Raw genomic sequence first — 27611 nt, forward strand, 5'->3', positions numbered from 1 at the left:
CTGGAAAAGAGAAGATGAGGGGGGACACGATAACAGTTTTCAAGCACATAACAGGTTGTTACAAAGAAGAGGGAGAAAAATTGTTGTTCTTAACCTCTGAGGATAGGACAAGAAGCAACGGGCTTAAACTGCAGTAAGGGCGATTTAAGTTGGACATTAGGAAAAACTTCCTAACCATCAGAATGGTTAAGCACTGGAATAAATTGCCTATGGAGGTGGTAGAATCTGAGTCGTCATTGGGGATTTTTAAGAGCAGGTTGGACAAACCCATCTAAGATGGTCTAGACAATACTTAGTCCTGCCCTGAGTGCAGGGGACTGGACTACATGACCTCTCAAGGTCCCTTCCAGATCTATGATTTCTATGGTACACCCACATCTTGAATACTGCATGCAGATGTGGTCGCCCCATCTCAAAAAGAGATATTGGAATTGGAAAGTGTTCCAAAAACAGTAACAATAATGATTGGGGGTATGGAACTGGGATTTTTCAGCTTGCAAAAGAGACGACTAAGGGGGATATGATTTAAGTCTATAAAATTATGATTGATGTAGAGAAGTAAATAAGGAAGTGTTATTTACTCATAACACAAGAACTAGGGTCACCAAATTAAATAGGCAGTAGGTTTAAAACAAACAAAAGTATTTTTTCATACAAAAGTCAACCTGTGGAACTCCTTGCCAGAGGATGTTGTGAAGGCCAAGACTATAACAGTGTTCAAAAAAGAACTAGATATGTTCATGGATGATAGATCCATCAGTAGCTGTTAGCCAGGATGGGCAGGGATGGTTCCCCTAACTTCTGTTTGCCAGAAGCTGGGAATGAGCAAACAGGGGATGGATCTGATGGATGATTAACTGTTGGTTCCCTCTGGGGCATCTGGCATTGGCCACTGTCAGAGGACGGAATCATGAGCTAGATGGACCTTTGGTCTGACCCAGTATGGCCAATCTTAGCTTGTTACGGTATCGTGGAGCCTTTGGATCTTTCTGCAAGTGAAAGGAAGACTTTATAGGACTTCCTGAAGTCCTTAGTTCTGTCAAAGTAGAATGCTAGTGCTCTTCCAACATTTAGCATATTCAGAATCACCTCTCTGTTGTCACAGTGTTTTTGGAAGGAAAAAAAATGGAGATGGATCTGTTGAGATCTCTCTCTCATAGAACTGGAAGGGATCCTGAAAGGTCAGAGTCCAGGCCCCTGCCTTCACTAGCAGGACCAAGTACTGATTTTGCCCCAGATCCATAAGTGGCCCCCCTCAAGGACTGAACTCACAACCCTGGTTTAGCAGGCCAATGCTCAAGCCACTGAGCTATTCCCCCTGCCCCTATGTTGATTCATATGGAAAGTGGAGACAATTTTAGGGAGAACCTTGGGATGCAGCCTTGTATTGTGGTGATAGACCAGGGAAATTACATCCTCCTGGTCACTGTCAGACTCGTCACTGGGTAAGGGTGGTGCTGATCATAGTTTTGGTGGTACACAGCCCAGTGGTCAGGCACTGGGATGTGTGCAGTACCAGGGACCTAGTAACAAGTAACAGGGATTGACGTTCCTCCCAAACTGTCAGGTTTTTAGGGTACCTGAACTCTTGTGGTACCACCAGCTCACTCAGTACTGCGGAGGAGTGTCTATAGTATGTTGTCAGTACCAATGGTTATGAAGATGTAGAGCACGCCCTAGACTAAAGATTTTCGCGGTGCTGCTCTTGTAGAGGCAGTCTGGTATTTTTTTTGTCCTTAGAGGGCGGTACACCACTGCCTCAGACAGAAGCCCGGCAGAGCTCATAGCAGAGGCACCCTGATGTTTTTGGGTATTGTGCTTCGCAGTCACTAGTATGAAGGTGGTCAATCACACTAGGGAATCCCTCTGGCTGGCCAACTCAGTTTGGTGGTTTGGAGCCCCTTTTCCCACAAGCTTTTATGGGGGAATCTGTTTTTCCACAATTCTACCCCCTTTGAAGTTGACCCCGGATCACCTCCGGAGCCTTCAGCACCAGAGCCCTCTGGAGGGTGAAGTGCCTTCTCCATAAGAAGGAGTTTTAACTTCAGCCCCTGGTTCGTGCAAGACATCAACTTCAGCTGATGGCAGAGGGAGCACTTCTGAGGGATATGAAACTCTCCCAGGCACAGCCACACTGTTACAACTCCTTGCAGGAGAGGCACCTCTTGAAGCTGGGGATGGCAGGGGAGGGGAGCTATCATACTCTAGCAGTGAGAAATGCAGAAGAAAGTTGTTTTTTTTTTAAACTGAAAAAAAACTTGGTGTCTTCTACATGTGGGGGGGTGGGAAATTCCCTGCCCTGTCTGGGGGTAACAAACAGAAGTTCTCCCACCCCACCCCACCCCGCCTTTTTTTTTTAAATCAACTGGTAAAAAGGAAACTAACTATTAAGGAGAACAAAAAAAAAACTACTTATGCTAACACAGATAAGAAAGGGACAACTGCTCACTGAGGCCAAAGGCAGTCAAGAAGGAACTGGGGGGCGGGGGGGAAGAAGAGAGGCTGGTTTCAATCTGAACAGTGCTAGGGAGCCTCAAGGCAGACCATGAGGGGGAGAGAGCGCATGTGGGGGCTGAACTGACACTGCAACCTAAAATTTCCAATTAGAGGTGCACATACACCTATCGCGGAGCACCCACAAGGACACTACTTAAAAAAGAAGCTACATGTTTAGACAACTGATGAAATTCAGCACAAATAGGAGTAAGCGGGCTTTTATTCATTCATTCTCAGTTTAGTACATTAATTTTTAAATTGAAATTGTGTAGGACTACAAAATGAGCTAGTTTTTAAAAAAACTAAAAACAGGCCAGGTTTTACAAGATGCATTATGTATTTTTTTCTATCAAATAAGAACATCTGGTCTACTGAAGGTTATAGTGCATCATCTCTGCTTTGAGTTATGCTTAAGTAAAACCACTGAATTCTGAAAATGAAAACTCACTAATTACTGTAAAGGCAGAAGGCAAAAATAAAGGGACTTTTAGGAATGAGCAGTTAACTAACATTATATACAATAAGCATTATACCTTTAAAAGTGTATTTAAAGAAAAGTTAAATACAGCAAATCCAGCCCTTCTCCTTCACAGGTGCAGAGACTCCGCAGGCAGTAGAACAGATATAGATTTGTTTGAAAAAGGGGAAAGTTTCCAGGAGCTGCTCACTCCTTATGTGACACATAGCTCTGCAGCAGCTTCCTATGCAGCAGGCAGGCAAGTGGATTCTCTGCTGCACTGATCCTTCTGTAGAGGATTGTTAGAGAGAACACAGCTTCAGCTGTTAGGTTTCAGTAGCCTTGGAGGTACACATCTATCCAACACAAGCTGGCTCTTCATTTTAGAATTTATCCCTTAATTAGCTTTTAGAAAAAAATCTGATTTTGTCAAGAGTTACTGTACATATGCATTTTCTAAAGCTCTCAGCCTTGGTCTAACTCTGCTCCCATTAAAGTCAACCACTGATTTCAGTGACAGCAGAGTTAGGCCAACTGCTTCATACTTTGACAACACAGGCGGGGATTTTCAAATTTAATCAAGGTGGTGGTAGTGGTGGTGGTGGTGATGTTTAATATTACAGACTATGCTTAGTGGAGAGATTTCTTCAAATCCTTCTCCTTCTGCCCCACAACTCAATTACATGGAATCAAAGACGACGAGATATCTGGAGGGGGGCAAAATGACAAACCGAGGGAGGAAACAGGGGTTTAGTACTTAATTTTCATCTTTTTCTGCACCTCACTCTGAACTTGGGCAGAAGCCACCATTCCAAACTCTGAAGTGAAAGTTTTGCTTGGAATGTTGAACTACCATAAGTCACACAAATGTAATGTGCTGGTAGCGGACAACAATACCCGCTTTACTCCACAAGTGTCACTCCTCATCAAGAGTAAGGCAATATCTTTTAACACAGACCCAACTACCATCAACTGAATACTATGAAAGACAGCCACATAGCCATGTAATTGCTGCCTTTGATGTACGTGTTAAACCATGAAGAGCCTGGGGATGTAACAGTGGATCCCTAGATTAAAAACTTTCAATTAAATTATATATCCTAAAGTACTTAAATATTGCTGTTACAATACAAATATCTGAAAGCCAAAAAAGTTAAAATTCAGTTATACTTTGAAAAGCGATTCAAACTAAATATTTGTTTAGTGTATCTGAGTGTCCATAACAAATGCCTTAGTTCACAGTTTATTTTTTAAACTGACAGCACTGGCTATGCAGCCTATGCTCTAAAAATATAGTTAAGGTGGTTTCCTTCTTTGATATACATCACTAAAAAACTAGCTGGAAAATAGAAATCTTCTCCCACACCACCCCACCCAAAAATTGTTCTTCTGGAAAGGGGGTGGGGGGAGAGAAATCATCCTGAACCAAAACAAAATGGTCAAAACAAAAAAATTCACAGGAAGATGTTTCAAGAAAAAAAGTCAATCCATTTTGGGAGAACCAAACTGGAATGTTTCCGCTTCCTTACAAATGAAACTGACCGGAGCTTACAGCTGGGCTGCCAGAGAGCCAGGGCACAAAGCCTCCTCTCTAGCTCCAGGGCCAGAGAGGCAAAATGATGGTTTCTGCCATAGCTAGGAGGGAGGGGGGAGTTTGAGAGACCAAGTCAGGGTGCTCAGCCTTGACACCTGTCCTGGAAAGGTTTTATCAATTTCACTCACAGAAATTTGAATAGACAAAAGCCTTTGAGGCCTAAAGCCAGGGAACCATCATTTTGATTTTCCTAATAGAAAAACCAAGTTTTCAGCGACTCCATTGTCTTCAGGGGAATTACAAAGGTAAAAAGATTGGAAATTTAGCAAACAATTCTTCTGATGCACTCAGAGGAAGAGAATTCATCTTACATCACTAGCTGCGTCAGTTCTGCAGGGCTAACACATAAAAAACAGTATAAGTATTGTAACTAAAGGCAGCACATATGACTGAATATATCCAAGGAGCTATTCTGTTGTGTCAGTAAGTGCCATTAGACCCTTGTTTTAATGAGAAAAACCCAGGCTACATGATTATACAAGAAACTCCAAACACTGAAAAATATATTACATATATAAAAATGCTTGTTTAAAGATACTCCAAACCACCACTACTCCGCCATTCTGTGCATCTTCCACGTACAAAAAGATTCTTATTTTGGTACTTCAGTTAACTAAATTTCCCCATTAACAAGGTCATGGGAACATATGGAGTCACGCTCCACATAGGCCAGGTCTACATGATGATCTAGTTTATTCATGCAAAGTGCAGCAATTTAATTACTGAACTGAAACATCTACACTGCTTTGTTATGCAGGTTTAAGGCATCTGTATTGTTAATCATTGCATCTACACAGGTCTCTTTGCACTTGTCCATATTAACTTGTAAGTATTCTGGGCAGATATCTCATGGCACAATATTCCACCACTCTGCTCTGATTTTTCTTGTAGTGCAGTGTGCCAACTGAAAAGTACAAGAATTGTTTGTTTGAACCTCAGTTCCAGACTGATGACTCCTTCCCAGCATCCATTAATTTTGCCAGTGCCATTTTCCAATTTGTCAGGCAGCACAGATCAATCCCTGTGCCATGACTGTCATCATTACAAACAGGATGATTCACATGCACTTTGAGTTGTGCACACAGATGGATTCAGCTCTGCAGTTTCATAGGGCTTTTGATGATGCAGCAATACAGCTGAGAGAGAAGGAGAATTACAATCAAGCAGTTACTTCTGCATGGCATTTATATAGTTGCTTTATTTGTTGGAGTGCTGCTTCTTGTTTCAGCCAACTCCCAGTGACTACTGGTGGGATGAGATATTGATGCATAACTGAAATGACCAGCAGTGGCTGCAGAACTTCATAGTGAGAAAGGCCACTTTCCTAAAGATCTGTACAGTTTGCCCCAGAGCTCCTGGAGCAGCAGAACACCAATATTAAGAGCTCCCCTCTCTGTGAAGCCATGTGGCCATCACCTTCTGGAAGCTAACCCTCCCTGATTGCAAACAGGTCAGTAGTTAACCAGTTTGATGTTGGCAGATCAACTGTTGGGGCTGTTCTGAAGAAGTTTCCAATGCTATGAGGGTGCTGCTGTGCCATGTAATGAATCTTGGCCAGGCACAGGAGCTTGGTGACTTTGCACAGATGGGGCTCCTGCATTGCATGTGGGCTATCAATGGGATCCACCTGCTTATTTTTAGCCCCTCCCACATCAAAACAAAGATCAACAGGAAGGGGCATTTCTCCATACTGCTGCAGGACCTGATTGATTACAGATGATTCTTCCATGGTTTTCATGTGTAGGTGGCTCAAGGTCCATAATGCCAGGATATTTAGAAATTCAGGCCTCCTTGCAGGAACAGGCAATGCCAATGTTTGCTCCACAACTACTACAGACATTCATGGAGTTATGGTTCCTCTTGTTATTCTGGGAGATCAAGCTTATCCTCTGCTTCTGTGGCTCAGTCTTTTACTGTACTCTTGGACAAGAAAAAGGAGCTGTTTGATTTTAGCAGGAGTAGGTATAGAATGCCAGTGAAGTGTGTTTGGAAGGAAGGACACGTCGATGGTGCCTTATGAAAAGGCTAGATGTTTATCATTAAGTGCCTCATCATAAGCACCTGCTATATTTTGTACATCTGTAAGAACAAAGGAGAGCCTGGAGGATGGGTGGGAGCAAGATGTGGAGAGACGTTCGAACCAGGCAGAAAGGGTGCTGCTGAACATGCCTCAAGTGGTCAAGGAAACAAGGTGAGGCATGTACTGTACTCTTACTTTGAGGCCAGAAGTTGTTAGGGGTAAGGAGTATACTGTAACCAAGAAACAAACCAAGGTGTGTTTCATTTTATTAAGAGGTGATGGGGAGGAATATTATGCCATTTATGGATTGTGCTGTGCCTCACTTAAATTTTTCAGCCAAGCTGTACCAAAATGAATGTACTAAATTAAAGCCATCACTCCTACATTGCTTCTTTAATGAAACCAAAAACAATTAAGCAAGACTGTAGTATAAAAACTTAAGACGAATGGACTTGGGGCACGGCCAACCTAAGGTGTGCTCACAAACTCCTGTAGGTGATTCCACTCGCTAGGGAAGAAGAGTGTGCAAAATGTCCTGTAAGTGAAAGGGTAGGTCCAGTAAGGTGTTCTCTATTTTGCAGGACCATTGGAAGAGTAGGGTGCAGTATTTGACCTCTGTAAGAAAAGGGACTTGAGCAGCTGTTTTTCTCTACATCATGTCCCTTTTCAGGGCTATATGCTCCATTTTTGATCTTTGGAAAATGCTCTGAAAGTGATCCCTCCTCCACTCTGCCTTCAGGGCACTCTAGTAGGATGATCTCGATCAGACAGACAAACACAAGTACTTATTATTCCACACCTATTCTCTTTCCCCACACTTTGGAAATGGCATTTCCTTCTCTTCCCCCGTGGAAGTGCCCTTCGAGTTTTCCAAGTTCTTGCCGCATAGAAAGCTGTTATTGGGATGGCTGCTGGGCTGTAAGATAGGTACGAGAGGCTGTGTGCTTTCAGGTGGGATAGGGACAGATTAGTAATTGCGCAGGCAGGCTGTCTTCTGTCAGAAGAGGTTACTCGGAGGTAAGTCAAAAGAGACATAGAAGGCTCTTATTCAAAATGGCAACAGGGAAAACTCTGAATGGATGTAGCACTGCTAATTGCCAAGACAATACCACCCTTCCACTCCCAAACTGGTACAAAGGGGGGGGGGGACATTAGCTAGATATGCAGTCCCAAAAAATCTGCTTTGTTTTGGCATGTTTCAGTGGGTGTTTGCTCTGTTGTCAGGGGCTATTTGTGGAACTGCCTACCATACTCTCCAATATGGTGGTAGTATCACTTGAAAAACATGCAGTCCAGTTCTTCATAGTATAGCCAGACTCTGAGAGCATGATCCAAGATCTGGGTCTTATTCCTTGTCTTCAAGTACTTTGATCTTTGCTTTGACCTGTCACTGGTATCAGCTCAAGGAGCAGGCCCTTGCCTTCACTTGCTCTGACATTATCTTATACATGTCTGCATTCTGGTGACTCTTCTTCAGCAGAAACTGAACATGAAGCTCTCCTAAGGCAGTCAAATCCAAGATCCCTGAAGGGGTCCACGTGGAAGCATAGTGGCAGTATATGTACTCTAATAGGTATGTGAATTTACTACTACATTGTATCAAAAAGGGGTACACGGTCCTAGCTGTCCAACGGCATTTAAACAAAGACGTGACATCCCGTCAAGATGACAAAGCAATGGAAAGCACAGGTACAAATAAAAGACAGCTCAATCCATATGTGAAGCAATCCACTCTGGGATAGTAGTGTGAATAGTTAGAATAGATAGAAGTGTAATAGTTAGGACTGAGTCCACAAGAACCTTTAAGCAAATTCACTCATGGTAAAGTTAGACTTGTTTTAAGGAGAATGACTTACTGCAGCTTAATCACCAAATTTGGTTCAGAAATCAGTCGTCTGTGGATGCAATGCACTTTAAGGCAAAGTGCCATTACTCTGATTTAACATCCCCATGTAGACAAAACTTAGTGGAATTCTTGCATTTTCCTAGTTGCCCTGTGGTTTACATTGCCACAGAGGAGGCTACTGAGTGCGCTGATGCGCCAGAACACCCAATGCCCCAGCAGCCCCAGATTATCTGGCTTATATCAGTTTCATGCTACTATTCTCACAAAAGCAATCCATAAACAGTGCTAAACAAGCCATGCCTGGATGAGTTTTCACTCCTGGGTGTCTATGGTACAACAGAAGCAAAGTAATTTTTGAGGATGAAAGAAGTAGGGAAAGGGAGAAAAGACACTCAGAAATAAACACTTGCCCACATGAAGACTGGTGGTGCTAGGGAAGATTTCCTCTTACAAAGAAGTGCCGAGATTTCTACCTAAGTTATTTCACTTTTAAATAACGTTTAAACACAGCCTTTCTGCTTCCCTCAAGTTTGCCAGGTCATCTTGCTACAAGATTCGTGTTATGAGTTTGACAAAGGGCGTGAGTTATTCCCCCCCCTTAACAGGAGGTTAGGGGGAAGGCTCTGACAGCTACAGGAGCAGCAGAGATAGTGACTCAAAGATGGGTGGAAGTTGCAGCGAGAATACTTGAAAGATGCTTTGTTTGCATGTATGAGGTAGTACCTGAATGATCTGATGGAAGAGAAGATCCCATCCCCTCACAGGCCATTGGACATATTTACTGCTAGTAGTCAAAGACCAATTAATTGCCAAAATTAGGCTATCCCATCAAACCATCCCCTCCATAATCAAGCTTAGTATTGAAGCGAGATACGTCTTACCCCCACTGCTCCCCTTGGAAGGCTGTTCCAGAACTTCACTCCTCTGATGGTTAGAAACCTTGGTCTAATTTCAAGTCTGATGGCCAGTTTATATTCATTTGTTCTTCTGTCCACATCGGTACTGAGCTTAAATAATTCCTCTCCCTTCCTCGTATTTATTCCTCTGATATATTTATTGAGGGCAATCATATCTCCCCTCAGCCTTCTTTTGGTTAGGCAAAACAAGCCAAGCTCTTTGAGTCTCCTTTCAGAAGACAGGTTTTCCATTCCTTGGATCATTCTAGTAGCCCTTTTCTGTACCTGTTCCATTTTAAATTCATCCTTCTTAAACATGGGAGACCAGAACTGCACACAAATTCCACATGCAGTCTCACCAGTGCCTTGTATAACGGTACTAACACCTCCTTATCTCTACTGGAAATACCTCGCCTGATGCATCTCAAGACTGCATTAGTTTTTTTCAGGGCCATATCACACTGGCGGCTCAGTCATCCTGTGATCAGCCAATACTCCGAGTTCCTTCTCCTCCACCTGTTACTTCCAACTGATGCGTCCCTAGCTTATAACAAAATAATCTTGTTAATCCCTAAATGCATGACCTTGCACTTTTTACTATTAAATTCCATCTTATTACTACTACTCCAGTTTACAAGGTCATCCAGATCTTCCTATACGATATCCGTGTCATTCTCTGTATTGGCAATACCTCCCAGCTTTGCGTCATCTGCAAACTTTATTAGCACACTCCCACTTTTTGTGCCAAGGTCAGTAATAAGATTAAATAAGATTAGTCCCAAAACCGATCCCTGAGGAACTCCACCAGTAACCTCCCTCCAGCCTGACAGTTCACCTTTCAGTATGGCCCATTACAGTCTCCTCTTTAACCAGATCCTTATCCACCTTTCAATTTTCATATCGATCCCCATCTTTTCCAATTTAACTAATAATTCTCCATGTGGAACTGTATCAAATGCCTTACTGAAACAGAGGTAATTTAGATCCACTACATTTTCTTGGTCTAAAAAAATCTGTTCCCTTCTCAAAGAAGGAGATCAGGTTGGTTTGACATGATCTAACTTTTGTAAAACCATGTTGTATTTTGTCCCAATTGCCATTGACCTCAATGTCCTTAACTACTTTTTCCTTCAAAATTTTTTCCAAGACCTTGCATACTACAGATGTCAAACTAACAGGCCTGTAGTTACTCGGATCACTTTTCTTTCCCCTTTCTTAAAAATAGGAACTTTGTTAATTCTCCAGTCATACAGTATAACCCCTGAGTTTACAGATTCATTAAAAATTCTTGCTAATGGGCTTGCAATTTCATGTGCCAGTTCCTTTAATATTCTTGGATGAAGATTATCTGGGCCTCCCGATTTAGGCCCATTAAGCTGTTCAAGTTTGGCTTCTACCTCCATATCCTTATTCCCATTTGTCATCCTGCCATTATCCGTAAGATCCTCATTAAAGATTGAGGCAAGTATTTGTTTAGATATTGGGCCATACCTAGATTATCCTTAACCTCCACTTCATCCTCAAAGGTTAAGATATGGGATGTGGACTGAGGCTGAAGAGGGTCCTTGTGGGAGCAGGAAAGAATCTACTGATTGTCCTTCACATGGGAAGGAATGTGAGAGCAAGATTCTTGTTGGGACACATCAAGGGAGACTACGCCAAGATGCTTAAAGAAAGATTCAGGTGATCTTCATTGGGATTCTACATGTTGCCAGAGGAAGACAGAAAGAGAGAAGATTATGAAGATCAACAGTGCCTCAGGCAATGGTGCTATAAGGAGGGATTGTGGATGTTCAAACACTGAGAGGCATTCATAGACAGAAAGACTGTTCGCATGGGATGCACTCCAGCAGAGTAGGGCAGGATACAGACTTCTGGGATGGAGCTTGGCAACTGATTAAAGAGCTTTAAACTATGAATTCAGAGGAGACAATTGGAGATGGTCGTGTAATCACTACACCTGATTAAAATACTGAGTGAGGAAAACCAAGTAAAAATGCAGCAATTGAGAAAGGAGCAACAAAGGGTAGAAGAATGGACAACAAAATAAAGATAGTGCTAGTACCAATGACAGTAAGAGTCAGGCAGGCAATACTGGCAGTAAAATGACTACTGAAATCAGGTTAGAAATATGGGTTAAGCCAAACAAACAATTAAGAGGTCTGTACACCAATGCCAGAAGCCTGGGTAACAAAATGGAGGCGCTAGAACTACTGATGAAGTTATTATATGGATATTATAGGGATAATGAAAACATGGTGGAATAATAGTCAAGACTGGATTACAAGTATGAAGCACAGGCATTGTTTAGGAAAGACAAGAAAGTAAACATGGTGGAGTAGCATGGTATATTGATGATGAGGTAGATTATAAAGAAATTAGAAGTGATAGAACAGATAAAACAATCTGTTCAGGTCAAAGTCACTTTGGAGAAGACAGATAAGAGGTTCCACTGGGATAACACTTGGTTTGCTACAGATCACATGATCTGATTTGGATATGGATAGAGACCTCTAATATTTTTAACCAATATTCCTGGATGTGATAGACAGATTTTTTTCCCCCAAAGTCACTGAACTAAGAAAAGGTGATGCTATTTTAGATTTAGTAAGCAGCAAGAACCTCATAGAACCACCGGTTGTAGAGGACAACCTTGGTTTGAGTGATTCCCGAGTTAATTCAGTTTAAATTAAAAGGAAGGATAAACAGGTCTGCAAGTAGGGCCCTTGATTTCAAAACTTTTTTAAAAAAAATGAAGGCAATTAGTTAGGGAAGTGGACTGGACTGAAGAAATCAAGGATTTGAATGTGGAAGAGGCTTTGAATTACTTAGTCAAAGCTGAAGATAGTATCTGGAGCCTGCATTCCAAGCAAGGGGAAAAACTCATAAGGCAGGGTTGCAGACCAAACTGGATGAACAAGCACCAGATTGAGAGAAAGCAAAAAGCCTACAAGGAATGGAAGAAAGGATGGATCAGTAAGAAAAGCTACCTCTTGGAGGTCAAAGCGTAGAGAAAAGTGAGAACTGCCAAAAGCCAAGCAAAGTTGGACTTTGCAAAAGGAATTAAAACCAATAATAAAAGATTTTAGCCATATAAAGAAAACAATGAAAAAGGTAGTACCACTAAGCACTGAGGGATGGGATGGAGATTAAAGGTAATGTAGGTATGGTCTACCACTTAAATATTTTGCCTCAGTTTTTAATAAGAATAATGAGACACTTGGAGACAGTGGCAGGGTGGCTAATGGAAAAGAAGATATAGAAGTAGAAATTAACACAGATGGAAGCCAAACTCAAACAGTTTAATGGGACCAAATTGGGCAGGCCAGATAATCTCCATCCAATGCTATTAGAATAAATGGCACATGAAATTGCAAGCCTAATAGCAAGGATCTTTAATGAATCCATAAACTTGTACCTTGACTGCAGGAACTGCAAATACAAGGCCTGTATTTAAGAAAGGGAAAAAAGTGATCTGGGAAACTTTATACAGCTGGGGTCAAAGTAATAGGCCTGTGAGGTCTTAGAACAAATTTTGAAAGAGTAATTAAAAATAGAAAAACAGTAATTGGGATGAAATACAATGTGTTTTTTAAAAAAGTAAACCATGCCAGACAAATTTGATCTCTCTTTAAAATAAGGATTTCCTACACAAAGGAAATGCAGTTGATCTTATCTACCTAGATTTCAGTAAAGGATTTGATCCAGTTCCATCTGGGAAATTAGTTATATTGAAGAGGATGGGGATTAATACGAGAATCAAAAGGTGGCTAAGGAATGGTTAAAGGAGAGACTACAATGGATCATGCAGAAAGGTGAAATGTCAAGCTGGAGGGAGGTTACTTGTGGAGTTCCTCAAGGAACTGTCTTGGGACCAATCCTATAACATTTTAATTAATGTCCTTACAACAAAAATTGGGAGTCTGCTAATAAAGTTTGCGGATGAGACAGTTGGGAGGTATTGCCAACATAGGGGAAACCTGAAATATTTTACAGGATGGTTTGGATAATCTTAAAAACTGGAGTAATAGAAATGGGGTGATATTTAATAGTGCAAAGTGAAAGGTCATGCCCTTATGACTAACAACAAGAATTTTTCTATAAACCGAGGACATATTAGTCAAAAGAGATAGGAGGAGAAGAAGGAGAAAGACCTAGTTATATTTGGTCAATCACAGGATGACTACGAGCCACCAATGTGATGCAGTTGTGAAAAAAACTAATATCCTCCCAGGATACATCAGGAGCGGTATTTCCAGAGGAGACAGGAAAGTGTTATTATACAAGGCACGGATAAGACATAATCTGGAATACTGTGTGCAATTCTGGTCTCCCATGTTTAAGAAAGATTAATTCAAACTGGAACAGGTGCAGAAAAGGGCTACTAGGATGACCACAGGAATGAAGAACCTACTTCACCAAGAGGAGACTTAGGCTAAACAAGCTATGTTCCTTAACAAAACAAAGGCTATGGGGAGATGTGATTGCTTTCTATAAATACATCTGAGGGATAAACATCAGCAAGGGAGAGGAGCTATTTAAATTAAGGGCCAATGTTGGCACAAGAACAAACAGATATGAACTGGCCATCAACAAGTTTAGGATTGAAATTAGACAAAGGTGTCTAATGAGCAGAGGAGTGTAGTTCTAGAACAGCTTTCCAAGGGGAGCAGCAGGGGCAAAAAACCCTAACTTATTTCAGTACTAAGCTTGCTAAGTTTATGAAGGGAATGGTAAGATGAAGTTGTCCACAGTGGCACTTGGCCCATCCAAGATTGCTAGTAGCAAATCTCTCCATTCGCTGGAGATGGGACACTAGATGGCAAAGGCTCTGAATTACGGGAAAGAATATTCTTTCCCAGGTATCTGGCTAATGGGTCTCGCACATGCTCAGGGTCTTATGATCACCATATTCAGGATAGGAAGGAATCCCCCCATCCCTAGTCAGACTACCAGAGACCTGGGAGTTGGGTATGTGTGATTGTAGGGGTTCAACTTCTGCTCCAGAATGGGGTACAGGTCACTTCTTCGTTTGAAGAAGATTAAATGGTTGATTCTCTGTAACTTGAAATCTTTAAATCAAGATGCAATAATTTGCATCTTGCCCCATAACCTCTGGCTGAGTTACTGGAGTGGGTGGGTGAGGTTCTGTGGCCTGCAATGAGCAGGAGGTCAGGTTAGACAAGCATGATGGTCACTTCTGGCCTTAAAGTCTATAGGAATAGATCATTCTGGGATGTCATCAATATCAAAAAATCAGAGGTTAATAGAAACCACTGGTCCCACAGGTTTCTGTAAAGTTATAAAAAAGTCTGATTCCCCCCCATCCCCTTCTCACAACGTCTGCTGGCAAAGTTACTCCCCGATTACCCTTTCTTCAGCAGTCTAATCAGTGGGAACACTGAGCTGATGTGTTTATATTTAGCTCAGTTCATTTTCTGGTTTTGCAGTTGAACTGAAGCTCTACAACTGGGCATGTGAGGAGTGAAGCTAAAAAATAGCCTTACTACAGATCAGTTCTTATGGACCATATATATAGTAAAACTTACACTCTACTATCTAATAAATCATAAGTGACTATATCCATTATGCACTACACAAAAAAATCTGACTGCGAGAACTTAAAGGAATAAACTCGTTAAGTGGTTTCAGCTCTGCTCACAGGGCAAAATTACAATCAGGATTTAAAATCAATATCTGCATAGGGATTTCTGAACAGTTATTGAAGAACCGAAGACTTTCAAATATGCAAAGCTTAGGTTAAATCAATTGTTTACATTTTGCCCAAGTTTCTCCCATAATTCTTTGGACACTAAAATGTACTGAAGATTGCGAGGTGCTCAGATACTACAGTAATGGGGACCATATACATATATGAGATAGACATTATAAATTTAACCAAGTGCACTCCGTTATTATGCATTATTATTACATGTGTTATTTAACTTAAGTAGTATCCACTGAAAGCCTTTAGTCTAGGGTTAAAAACGCAATTCTAAGGTTGCATTTTTAAAAGATTATAAAAATGGCTTGGATGAAAGCTGCAGTGAGAGTGGGAGAAGAGACTTCAAACATGTAATTTTCTCCCAGTGAATTCACATCAGGACTACAAAGTTTCTTCAACAAGATTGCTGTAATAGCCAAGCACTTATAAAAATTATTCATACAAAAATGTAAGATTTAAATTGAATAATCTTTAATTTTAAACTATATTATTAAAAGCGGTTGATGGAATCAGAGAAGGCAAGAGCTGTAAAATCAGACAGCTTTGAACCACTGCTTCTTTCACCTGACAGAGGTGGGTCTGGCTAAAAGTTAGTAGGCAGTGGGGAGGCCATTTAATTCCCTTCATCTCTCCATTCAGCTGGATCTGGCAACAAACTAAGCAGATTTTCTAAAGTAGCTCAAACCACATTTGCTAGCCCAGATATGTTGTTCAGCAGGAGCACAGCTTGAAAGACCAAGGCACAGCTAAGCAAGAGAATGGGATCATAGTAGTTTCAAAGGAAAACAGCTCAAGCAGTTCCTCCTTTGCCACCATCAGCTGGAAGAGAAGGAAGAAAAACGAGGAGGGAAGCAGGTTTAATGGGAACATAAAAACACACCCTCAGACATAAGCAGATTTTTATGAGTGTCTGTATGAAACAGATTAATAATTATCCTTAAATGCTTAATTGACTTTTTCCTCAATAAACCATTTTATAAGTGAAAAACTCCCAAGGTGCCCATTAACCAGCTAATTTAAGCACACCTTGGCTGTGTTTGAGGGACTGCTGTGCTTCAGCACACCCAGGATGTGTGTATATTGGCTGATTAACACTTGTGTGCTGTTGCTTGATGCATCACTAGTAAATTAAGCTTTTATCTCCTTAAACTCATGTAATCATACTACTTGAAGGGTAACAGCTCCTACCACAAAACAGACATAGCTATAAACAATACATCCAGGGGCACACCTATTTTGTTCCTCTTAAGCAATATGATAAACCAATTTTGACTATTCCCTATGCTATGTCTGCTAATTCACCAGTAAAAAAAAAAAAAAAAAAAAAGAATTAGGAAGCTTAAACATTAAAACATTTTGGCTAGTAGCTTTTGTAACTGATCAACTTAAAGGGATATTTAGCCAGTTTTCAAAATTGTATACTACACCATCTCTCAAGTCCCTCTGACAATTCTTCTGATTCTACAGTGATATTTTCTTATTTTAAATGTACTTCCTTTATCCCCTATTTCTGTGAAAGGCCCATCTGTCAAGGAGAACTGACCATGTACAAACTGCAGTCAAACTCAAAGTGGAAAAAAAACCTGAAAGGAAACATCTTTCATTACAATAATCGTAGGTGTTATCTGCAAGACAGCAAGCAAGAGCATTTCTAGACAGTTTTCAGTTAGAGAAGCATTCTCTCAGATGGTGAGCATAAAATTAAGCATATTTAGATTCATATAAAACAATTTTCTTATAAGCTTGAAGAAAAATAACCCCAACAAAACAAAGCTACAGTCATGAACAGCCAAGTCATTCTCCAGCCTGTCCCACCAAAGTGTTTTCTAATATAGGATTCCATTTGTATTATAAATACCAGTTACTTTGGTATCTCATTCAACTTTGAGGGGTGATTTCAAAAGCACTTGAGTGTTCTTAACTTGTTTGGGTGCTTTTGGAAATCACACCCTGAAGTTTTATGTAAGAGTTATACAGCAATTAACGAATAAACCAATACAGCATATTGCTTTGAGCAAAACCAGAAAAAAAAAAAAGGTACCATGTATAGAATATCAAACCATCTTAACTTTTAGAGTTACACTTATACAAACAGTAAGACTTATGAAAGATGTCTTAAGCAATTGTTTTACAATATTATACAAAAGGGGACTACACAAGTGAAAAATACAGAGCAAGATCTTGCAAGTTAAAAAAACAAATTGATTAAAAATGACTTGCATAAGTTCTGGATTTCCAATAATTTAGGTTTTTCAACTTTAAGAAAATTACAATAACTAAAACCTGAACATTTAGTCACTAATGCACTTCTGATGACTTAAGATTAAAGTGTAATGGAATTGGAAGATCTGGTATGGACATTCATTAACAGAGAGCAAAGCCTTTGCCTTCTTTCAGTCTGCCACTGTAATTTTAAGTCTGTTTATAATTTGTACATAATGTCTGTCCAGCACAGAATTCAAGATTCTACTCTAATTGAACTGTAACTATTTGTGGACGTAGCAAGGTAATTAACCAATAATGCAGACAGGCTTTTGGGAAGGCACACCCTTCTAGAGCAGTATTCATACCGACTGTTTACAATAGCAGATTTAACTATTTAGATATAAAACGTTAAAAACAGTGCTGTGCCAAACATTATGATTCAATATTCTAAATAGCTATGATCTCCAACTTAGCACAATGGAACTACAATTGTCAGAGACTGGAAATGAACATAGCATTTTATTTTAAAAGTTTCCATTGCATGTAGCAGTGATTCAGGAAAGCATTTAAGCATCTGACTTCAGTGGGACTTAAACACATGCTTAAGCACTCTTCCTGAATAGGGAGAGACTTCAGCACAAATTTAAGTGCTTTCCTGACTCACAGCCCAAGATTCCATATAAAAGAGTTTTTAATAGGTGGAGAAATGTAACAAACTAAATTAAATATTTATCAAGGTATCTGGATCTATAAAAGAGAATAGATGTGTCCTACACATTTCTCTAAGTTGTTTCCTTGCTTACGTAGCTGTAAAAAAAAAAAAAAAAAAAAAAAAAAAAAAAAAAAAAAGACTTACATGGACAAGTTAGGAGATGGAACCCTACTATCATCAGCTAGGTTCCCAAGGTGGCTCGGCGTTGAAGTCGAACTGCTCTCTATAAAGCACTTCTCCTAGGCCTTCTGGATAGTTATAAACCTGATCAGAGAGTTTGCCCTGTAGGAAAAATACATAGATAAAATTGGTAACTTAGGAGCAAACACTTTACCTTCAAATATGGAACTTCTGTTCTTAATGGCACTTTTAATATGGACAGCTGTCTCCTGTTATAGTAACCTACAACAACCATTTACAGAACCTGTTTTTCAAAGCTGAGTGCACACACAAATAAGCATAAGGAAGTCAAATTGTCATCAGTGGCATATTTAACTATCAATAGATATTATCCACCTGATGGGTTCTTGACATATGCGCCTCCCTAGAGCCTCCTCCCCTTACTGTTTCACTTAGGGTGACCAGATAGCAAGTACGAAAAAATCAGGACAGTGGGTGAGGTTAGTAGGCGCCTATAAAAGAAAAAGGCGCAAATATCAGGACTATCCCTATAAAATTGGGATATCCCGTCACCCTAGTCTCACTACAATAATGGTCATCTCCCATATTCCTCAGGAGAGCCTCAATCCCCTCCCAAAGGGGCTCTGAGAAGCACCAGAGGTCAAAGCGATGTGCGATGATTGAAACTGGGACTACAGGCAGTGGATACAAGGACAAAATGTAACAATCGGTGGGTGAGGGAGAAGGTGGGAAGTACACAGGAGAATTAAGCTTTAGTATGGAGTGACATAAGGGGGTATGGGACTGTAATGGTCATAAGGTGGTACACATGGTATTTAATAGTCATCTTTGAGGGGATTAGCAGAGTCAGAAGTGGTGCAAAGAGCACCACTGTTCTGATGGCCGGCCCACCTATGATGAACTACGTGTTTGTTAAAACAGATCCTCTTTGAAGAGCTTCCCATAGTTCATGGGCCTGCAGTCCCTCTCTCAAAGACCACATTCAGCATGTCTACTTAGATGAATTAAATGCACCACAAGTCCCGAAAGAGTGAAAAACATCTCCCCAATTCCTACCCAGCTCTAATCAGTCCCCACACCCAAGCGGGTACATATCTTCTAGGCCCTCCTAGAGTGCTCCCACTTCCTCCGCACCCACCTCCATAACAGAATGGTTGGAGATGTATTCTGGGGGCAAAGTTGGGGGCCTTGAGCTATGGGGAGGCCAGAGACTGTGCATCAAGAAACTGGCAATTTAAGTGGCCTTTAAAGGGCAAATCTATTAAATACAGATCCAAAAGTCAAACTAAAGTCTTGTCTACAGAGGGACAGCACAGATAATTAATTAAAGGTGTGAAAGTGGCATAGTTATACTGCAATAAACTATTGCATGAACACATTCATTCTTAATTAAAAGTGGCCTTAGTTTGGTTTATTTCAATTCACCTTGAAAATGAATTTAATCCTGTTTAGTTTAATTCACTTCTGAAGTGAATTGAAATAAGCCAAACTAAGGCCACCTCCATCTGAGTAATGGCATCCGCACAGGAATTTAATGCAGTTTTACTAATACACTACAAATTCACACCTTTAATTTTCTTAGCTGTCCCTATGTAGACAGCCCCTTAGGTGTTAAAATGTGGGGTTTATATACCCGAGTTCAATTACAAAAGACATTTCAAAAAGTACTGTAATAGGTCACAGTGGAGTTTAAACCAGCCCTGCTTATACAAACTGAATTATTCACAGGTACAAAACTGAGGCCATGGCTACACTGGCGCTTTACAGCGCAGCAACTTTCTCGCTCAGGGGTGTAAAAAAAACACACCCCCAAGCGCTGCAAAGCGTCAATGCAAACAGTGCCCCAGCGCTGGAAGTGTGGTTCCCAGCACTGCAAGCTAATCCCCACAGGGAGGTGGAGTACAGCAGCGCTGCGAGAGAGCGCTCTCTCCCGCAGCGCCGGCGCTGGGAGAGAGCGCTCTCTCCCAGCGCCGGCGCTGCAACTACACTCACACTTCGGAGCGCTCCCGTGGCAGCGCTTTGAAGTGTGAATGTAGCCATACCCTAAGAGTGGCTGTCACATTTTAAAATAATTGACATGACCAATGTAAGCAAACTGGTCATCTGGAAACCTGGAACATGCTGAGATTAAAAAGTGTGTGGTAATCCACAGTATAAAATACAGAGTACTACTGATATTTAATAAAAGGAAATCTACAAAACTATGGGCTGATAAAAATGACTGATAGCAATCTAAACTACTCTGTTACAGGTCCTTCATCAACCATAGAAAAAAGATCAACCAAGGTTCATCTTTTCAACCATAGCAGTTGCTTTTATATTTATTTATATACACACACACACACACAACCCCCGTGTGTGTGTGTGGGGGGGCCAGGATAAGTGAGCAAGCATGGGAAAATTATGCTAGTTCACATTACATAATTTGCACTCCAATCATCTTTCCATCCCAGCAAAACAGCAGTGCTGCAGTGGAATCTCATTAATAAAATTCCATTACTTTTACAATACAAACCACAGAACATTTACTAATACAATTATGAATATTAAAACTGAACTACACTTGTTAAAAGTGAATTGGGATTCCTTACTTCTATCTGACTAACTGACAGTTACTTTCCATGTTCAGTTAACTTTAATTTTTCCATTGCAATTCTTTAAATTAAAGATAAGCCAATAAAATTAGCTCTCAAACTATTGGCGTAAGAAATATTTGTTTTAAAATCAAGTGTTAATATCACAAAAGCAAAATGTTTAAATATCTACACTATTTTTGGATGCTGTTCAAAAATATGAACATCTGTATGCTCCTTTCAAACTGAGAACACTTTTACAGCATGACAAGTCTCTTAAAAACAGGTGTTGCAAGCAGAAAAGATGATCTTTACTGCAGTACATAAAAGGGCACAATACAAGCAAATATGATCTGCAGTACAGTCAAAATTAATTTTGCCACATGCCGCAAGGAGGGGGAGAGAGAGAGCAGGAGAGCCAGTTTCCTTGGAGCTAGAATAAAACTGACAGTTTTCCCTAGTGATAACTTTGTTGTATTGTGTTTTAGAGGAATGCACTGGAATTTTACTTTAGCATTTTAAGTCCTAAACTCAGAATTCCACACACACACACACCCCTTGTCAGCGATCTCAACTAATGTATAGAAAGTACAATATCACTTCTCATGCATGAGTATTTAACTGTATCAAATATCCATAAAGAATAGAACAAACAGCATTAATGAAGTCTGACTTTTGAAAAAATTTTCTTCTAAGAGATAAAGAATTTAACTAATGAAAACGTTCAGTTTTCCAGATCAAAATAGGACAGTGTTAAAATGTCAAGTACTACATGCTAACTTTTCAAACAGGGTTGCCACATGTCCCTAATTTATCTGGGCAGCACAGATGAATTAAAAGAATGGTCTCATGTCCAGACTGAAGTACTTGATTCTTCCCTATTTTAACTGAAAGTCTCAAAAGGTGGCAATAAAAAATTGTTCTTTACCAAAACAACAAGTTTTCAGTCGAGGATTTTTTTTGCAACTGAAAGCCTAATAGCTGTATTTTACCTTATAAAATCATCTGTTTTCCATACCATCTTACAAACAGGAAAAACTAAAGGCACTGAACTAAAATATCCAGGGCCCAAACCCCTACAATGCAGAATCCTATGACTCACAGCACTAGTTGGTACACTTACAGGCAGAATGAAGTGCATAGGTCATGGAAACAGACCTATCTATCCCTGTTGTCCCTAGGTCCCTTCAAGATCAGTGTTGAGGCATGCTAGTAGGACAGCGTATGGGAGCTTGCCTTCCTTGCTGCCCTGCACATCACAGTGGCTTCTGTTGCCAGAGTTATCCATCTGACCCCTTTCACCAGCACTAAATCTACAATTACTTTTAAAGTGAAGCTTATGGTTTATGTAAATTAGCTCATTTATTTACATAAATAGTTATAATGTATTGTCCCTAATTCCCTCCCCACTCCCCCAAGAAAGTGACACTCCTAATCCCCCTCTATGGTAAGAATGGTGCAATTTATTATACAGAATATTCACATCAGCACTAAGCCCACTAAGGAAAATATTTGAGACTCAAAAACTAGCCAAAGTATGCAGTCCCCTTTTAATTTTACAGAGTAGGCTGGGGGAGGTACAGCTCATTGTAGCTCAGTTTCTCTAATACAGAAAGATTCCCCCCCTCTTCCCCCCCGAGGAGAAACACTTACATTACTATGTTATTATCAAATCCTGTCCTAGCCTCAGAAGCAGCCACAATCCCCTCCTCCCCACAGGCTTGGAGTTCAGTGCTGCCTGTCTGACACCCCGCTGAGAAAGAAAGAGAAGGCGAGCAGAAGAACGCGCCTGCTGGAGCGCTTTGGGAAGAATTGCTGTTCTGTGTATATGAGGCAGAGCAGGGAGGCGGGGTCCACTCTTGCACTCTCTGCAGTCTGAGACACATGGAGTGGGGGGATGCAATGTCGCAAGCAGCCGCGACGGCGGCAGCAGCATTGTTCGCATGGTGACAGGAAGGAAAGAACCAGACTGGACCAGTCCAGACTGGAACAAACCCCTCCTCCCCTTCTACCACCATTATTCACGACAAAAACCGGCTGAAATGCTATTGTCTTTCACATTCATCAAGGGAAGAACAGCAAGCAAGTGCATTCTCTCTAGAGCTGGCAACTCTCTCAAACTCAGGGGAGGGGAGAAGAATTGGGGCAACACGTCAGCTCACTCACATATAAGCATGCAGTGTAAAAGAAAAACTCAGAGCTCTGAGTAGGGGCCCAGAGAAAGGAAAGCCAGAGCTAATCCATTTCATAATTGTTATACAGCCACTTGCCACAGCTGCTGACACAATGCAGCTGTATTCCATGAGGGCTACCCAAACAAGCTATGCTGAGCCACTAGAGACTGCTGTAGACAGGGTCTGAATTGCAGCAAGTGGGAAATCGCTGTAACAGGACTTTTGCTCCTGTGTACTGTCACTTCTTGATTGTGCAGGATGTTGCACAGCAGAAGATACAAACCAAAAAGGATTGAAAGAGGTTTAGACTTGCTTTCCTCTGATACTCACAATTTGGATTCACTCTTACTGCAGTTACACATTTGTTCTGACTACAGAGTCAACCAAGCTTACAGTATATTTTATATGAATGGCAGCGTGCTAAGTCTTCCAAACCCAATTACCTCATACACCTGTGTGCACACTTGCAAACAATACAGTCCCCACCATGTTGCCTCTACGTGTGTATAAAAAGCCCTACAGTTCCCTCATCATCTCCCCTTTGCATGCTCACCCCCCACTTCACAACCATGTATCTGGCTCTTCTCTCCGCTAGCATCCCCTTCCAATGAAGCAGGTGATGGGACCATGACAAACACACCCAGGTGACACCAATCTGAGAATACACTGACAGCCAGACCCCTTTTGTACACATTCTAACAGCCGCTGAGCAGTGACTCAAATCCTCCTTCATACACTTTCCACAGGCCACCACTGTGACTGAGAAGGACATAACCAATCAGACCAGACCAAAAGGACTCCCAAGGCAGCCAAAACAGCGGAAATGGGCTTAACGGAGACACTTCCAAAAAAACTGGTGGGCAGCAGCTATCTGGTTACTGTTAGCCTAACAGACTGGTGGAGGGGAGGGAAGAGAGAGAGTGTGTGTCCTTGAGGCAACAAGGGAAGGAGAGATTGTGTCTGAAGTTGAGCATGACTGCTCATCAGGATAGAGAGGGCAGGGAAGAGCACTCTTTATCCACTGGCATATCAGCATTAAGTCAATGTGCCCAGGACATTAAGACCCCCAAGAGAGGGCTAGAGTAGGCCACTTGTGCAATATCCTCAACCCCTACTCCTCCCACTGCTGCCACACGAGCTTCACACATGCCCCTGTCACAAACCCCATTAACAAAGGCAGAGCATAACGATTTCATTGGGGGTTACCAACTACCAGCACCCACAACATGGCTAAAGTGGTGGAGATAGGAAAAGAGATGTGACACCACAACAGAACCCGGATGGATAGTCACAGTTACACAGACATACAACATGGCCTCTGAGAAGCGAGAGGAGAGTCTTTGCCATGCTACAAACACCCTCTTCTGCTCCCTCGCCCTCCCCTCTCCTGTCTAGTCAGGCCTTCTTTACTGATCAAAAGATCTAGTTACAAGCCTATTTCCCTATGCCCCTCAAAATGGCATTCCGAGTGTCAGTTTACTAGAAAGAAAGAGAATCAGTGAAAACCCACATGGCAGGGAAACAACACTACTGAATCAGGGCAGCTCTGACAAGGGGAAGTGATGATGAAACAGCTCCTGCTACAAGGACTATTCCTGGGGGAAATTGAGGGAATTTCACTGTTCTTAAGTAGCCAGGTCAAGAGACTCCCCTATCCTCTCCTCCCCCATCCCCAAAAAAAGGGCATCGAGGAACGCAGAAGCAGCTGGAGGAGGAGTCTGCTATTACTGCTAACTGACCCACTTCAGATTGAGACACATCACACACAGCCACCCAACCCCCTCCACAGGAATCCGCCATGTTAGAGCAGCTGCTGAGCCCCCCCTTACATAGTCACATTTGGGTCTGTGACTAATCTCCTCTTCCCTCCCTCCCCTCCGCCAACAGATACAGCAGCCCCTAGATCCCCGCTCTCTCTCTCGCTGTCTCACACACACACACACACACACACACACACACACACGGCTGGGTATCCGCCATGTTCAAGCAGCAGTTGCTGAGCACCCTCCACACACGCACATTCCCTTGCTAAATGTGCAACAGCACTTCACTCCCATCCCGCATTCAGCGGCAGAGACCCGCAGCAATGCGCACCGGGGGAGGGGGGCCCAAGCTGACTCATCCCCTTCTTCCTGGCTACCGCTGTTGGGAAGGGGGTACTGCCCACGGTTCCCCCAGCCCGTCACTGCTGCCACGGACCTGCAGCTCACGCCTCCCACAGCCGCTGCTCGGGGCGGAGATGCCCAGCGGTCCGCGGATCCCTCCCGAGGGCAGAAGCGGTGCTTGGATCCCCCGCCCCCTCCTCATGCGGGGAAGGGGACAAATATCCTCCGCTGTTTCTGGAGGGCCGGAGCCTGCGACGCCCTAGGAACTTGTCCTCCACCAGCCGAGAGATCTGGGACCAAAAGCCCGCAGAGCCCGGCTGGGCCTGTCCCACCCCCACCCACAAGTCCCAGGCTTGGCCGGGCGTCTGCTTCGCAGCTGCCAACGTTGGAGGCGTGGGGGCCTCTGCTCGCCCCAGCCCCCGGCGTTTGGGGTCTCGCTTTCCACCCACACACACCAGAGGCCATGCTGAAAAGGGATGTCCCAGCCTGTGGGGATGTCCCACCGGCCCCTACGCGGCAATGCGCAGTGCCGGAGGGAAGGAGGTCGGCCTTCCCACCCCCCACGCCCAGTGTCCCCGGGGGTGGGGGTCTCCCTCCGCCCTACCCCCAGCCCGGGTACTCACGTGCGACAACGGCCCGAAAGATTTGGTAAATCGTCTTCGCTTTTTAGGCGGAATTTTTAAAGAGGGATGTGGGAACCTACAGCAGAAATACAGGCGGCGGCAGTGGCGCCCTCCAGGGCCATAGGCTGCGGGGGCGGCCGGCGGGGGGAGCTCAGGGCAGCGCTGGGACGGCGGGGCACGGGCGCGGAGAGACTGGCAGGCCGGGAGCGCGAGGGGAGCGAGCCGGACAGAGCGGGGTGGCGGCGGCCAGCCGGGCAGGGACACACACAACAACGCCGAGCAGGCAGGAAAGAAGAAGAGACGGTGCCGCAGCCCGGCACTTATAGGAGGAGCGGGGAGGCGGCGCCACGCGTCACAAGCATGGGGGAGAGGGCGGCGCCTGCAGCGGGCCAAGCCGGTAACCCGCCGCCTCCGGCCTCCGCTCCCCAGGGCACAGCGCTGTAGGCGGGCCTGGGGCGCATGCGTCCGTAGGGAGCGAGAGTGCGGCGGCGAGCCGACCCCTGCACTTTGCACCTCAGCTGCCGGCTGGGCTTCCCTTTGTCCGGTGAGCGCCCAGCCAACAGGTGGGAAACTTGACGTAACCCAGCCCCGGAGCCACTGGAGCTGCAGCCGGGCCTGGCCCCTGCAGCTGAGGGTAGCAGTGTTTTCCCTAGGAATTGACATGGGGGATGGTGAGGACCGAGGAGGGTTGAGACCATGAAGGTGAAGGTGGGCTGTATGGCATCATAGCAAAAACTGAAAAATGTTTCACAACCATTGTATTAGATTTAATTCGTGTTTTAAAATCTTCACAAAAATTAAAGTTGGATACTCAAGTGGGCTATAAAGCATGGCATCTACATCCATCTTGGTTTCTTCTTGTAATTTTGCACAACTCTTTGGTGTCTTCTTGTGTGTCGGTTACTTCCAGTCCTTCATGATATGCTCATGATCAGGCAGAAGGCAACTTCTTTCAGAAGACAACGTTCTATTCAATGAGAAAAAAGAACTGTTGTGACTGGGAGCAGCAAGAGATGAATTTCTACTTCTTTCATCCCAGGAAAAATAGCACAAAAATTAGATTGAACCACTAGTGATGATAAAGAGGTTGAAGTTAAATCTTCATTTCTTTGTCGTATGATATTCCGCTCTGTGTTCAAAATTTTCTATTCTGTCCTGATCACATAGCAGCCCCATGGTTGGTAGTGCTTCACTCCACCCATCTGTAAAAGCTATGCAGAGGTTGAGTAGAATCCAGAAATAGCTACTGTAGATTTGTAAGAATGAAGTCTGTGTACTTTTTTAGCTGGCTTAACAGACATTTCTTGTCCTGTTCCCTTAAGGACCTTCATTAGTTTACTTCTGGACTGAAATATTTACTTCTTCTAGTACATGTTCAATGGATATCTCTGTTTGATCAAAGGGTAGCTTCTATTGCTTGACAAAGATCTGTTGTAGCAGATGCCTGGATGACATTGTTTAATTACCCAAGTGATTTCAACAATAGACTTACAAGAGAGAGAATGGCGATAGTCTTCTCTGAACTTAATAAAAAAAGTAGTCCCCAAGTCTCATTACTTAGATCTGCCCTATCTTGATGGATACTTTCCAAAGCCAGTAATAATGATTGCATTAATTTTAAGACAAGAGTGAAGAATCGCTCATGAGAAACCCAGCAGGTTTTCCCAGGTTTGAACTTCAATCCCAGTGTATCTTCTATTTGTTTCCAAGGCCTGGGCTACACTACGCATTTAAACCAAATTTAGCAGTGTTAAACCGATTTAACCCTGCACCCGTCCACACAACGAGGCCCTTTATATCAATATAAAGGGCTCTTTAAACCGGTTTCTGTACTCCTCCCCGATGAGAGGAGTAGCCCTGAAATCAGTATTGCCATGTCGGATTAGGTTTAGCATGGCCGCAAATCGATGGTATTGGTTTCTGGGCGGTATCCCACAGTGCACCATTGTGACCGCTCTGGAAAGCAATCTGAACTCGGATGCACTGGCCAGGTAGACAGGAAAAGCCTCGCGAACTTTTGAATTTCATTTCCTGTTTGCCCAGT

The 27611-nt window shown here is 42.7% G+C and overlaps 1 protein-coding gene and 1 long non-coding RNA gene across 3 annotated transcripts in view; one reads left to right on the top strand and one right to left on the bottom strand.

The window, feature by feature from the left end:
- The window catches only part of AZIN1 (antizyme inhibitor 1), a 68278-nt gene extending 42558 nt beyond the window's left edge, over positions 1–25720 (bottom strand). Inside the window, exons 1-2 of one of the 2 annotated variants that reach the window (XM_030553629.1) lie at positions 25568–25720; positions 18096–18233 (exon numbers count right to left, since the gene is read on the bottom strand). The gene's annotated coding sequence lies outside the window, so the exon portion shown is untranslated. The remainder of the gene's footprint in view (positions 1–18095; positions 18234–25567) is intronic. The other variant, XM_030553628.1, reaches the window with a different exon arrangement.
- LOC115647028 lies at positions 2300–5134 on the top strand. The gene is made up of 2 exons (XR_003999194.1): positions 2300–2520; positions 3324–5134. It is a non-coding gene; the product is annotated as an uncharacterized LOC115647028 (long non-coding RNA).
- Positions 25721–27611: the final 1891 nt, after the last annotated feature.

The sequence above is a fragment of the Gopherus evgoodei genome, chromosome 2 (assembly GCF_007399415.2).
Source record: "Gopherus evgoodei ecotype Sinaloan lineage chromosome 2, rGopEvg1_v1.p, whole genome shotgun sequence".
NCBI classification, from domain to species: Eukaryota; Metazoa; Chordata; order Testudines; family Testudinidae; genus Gopherus; species Gopherus evgoodei.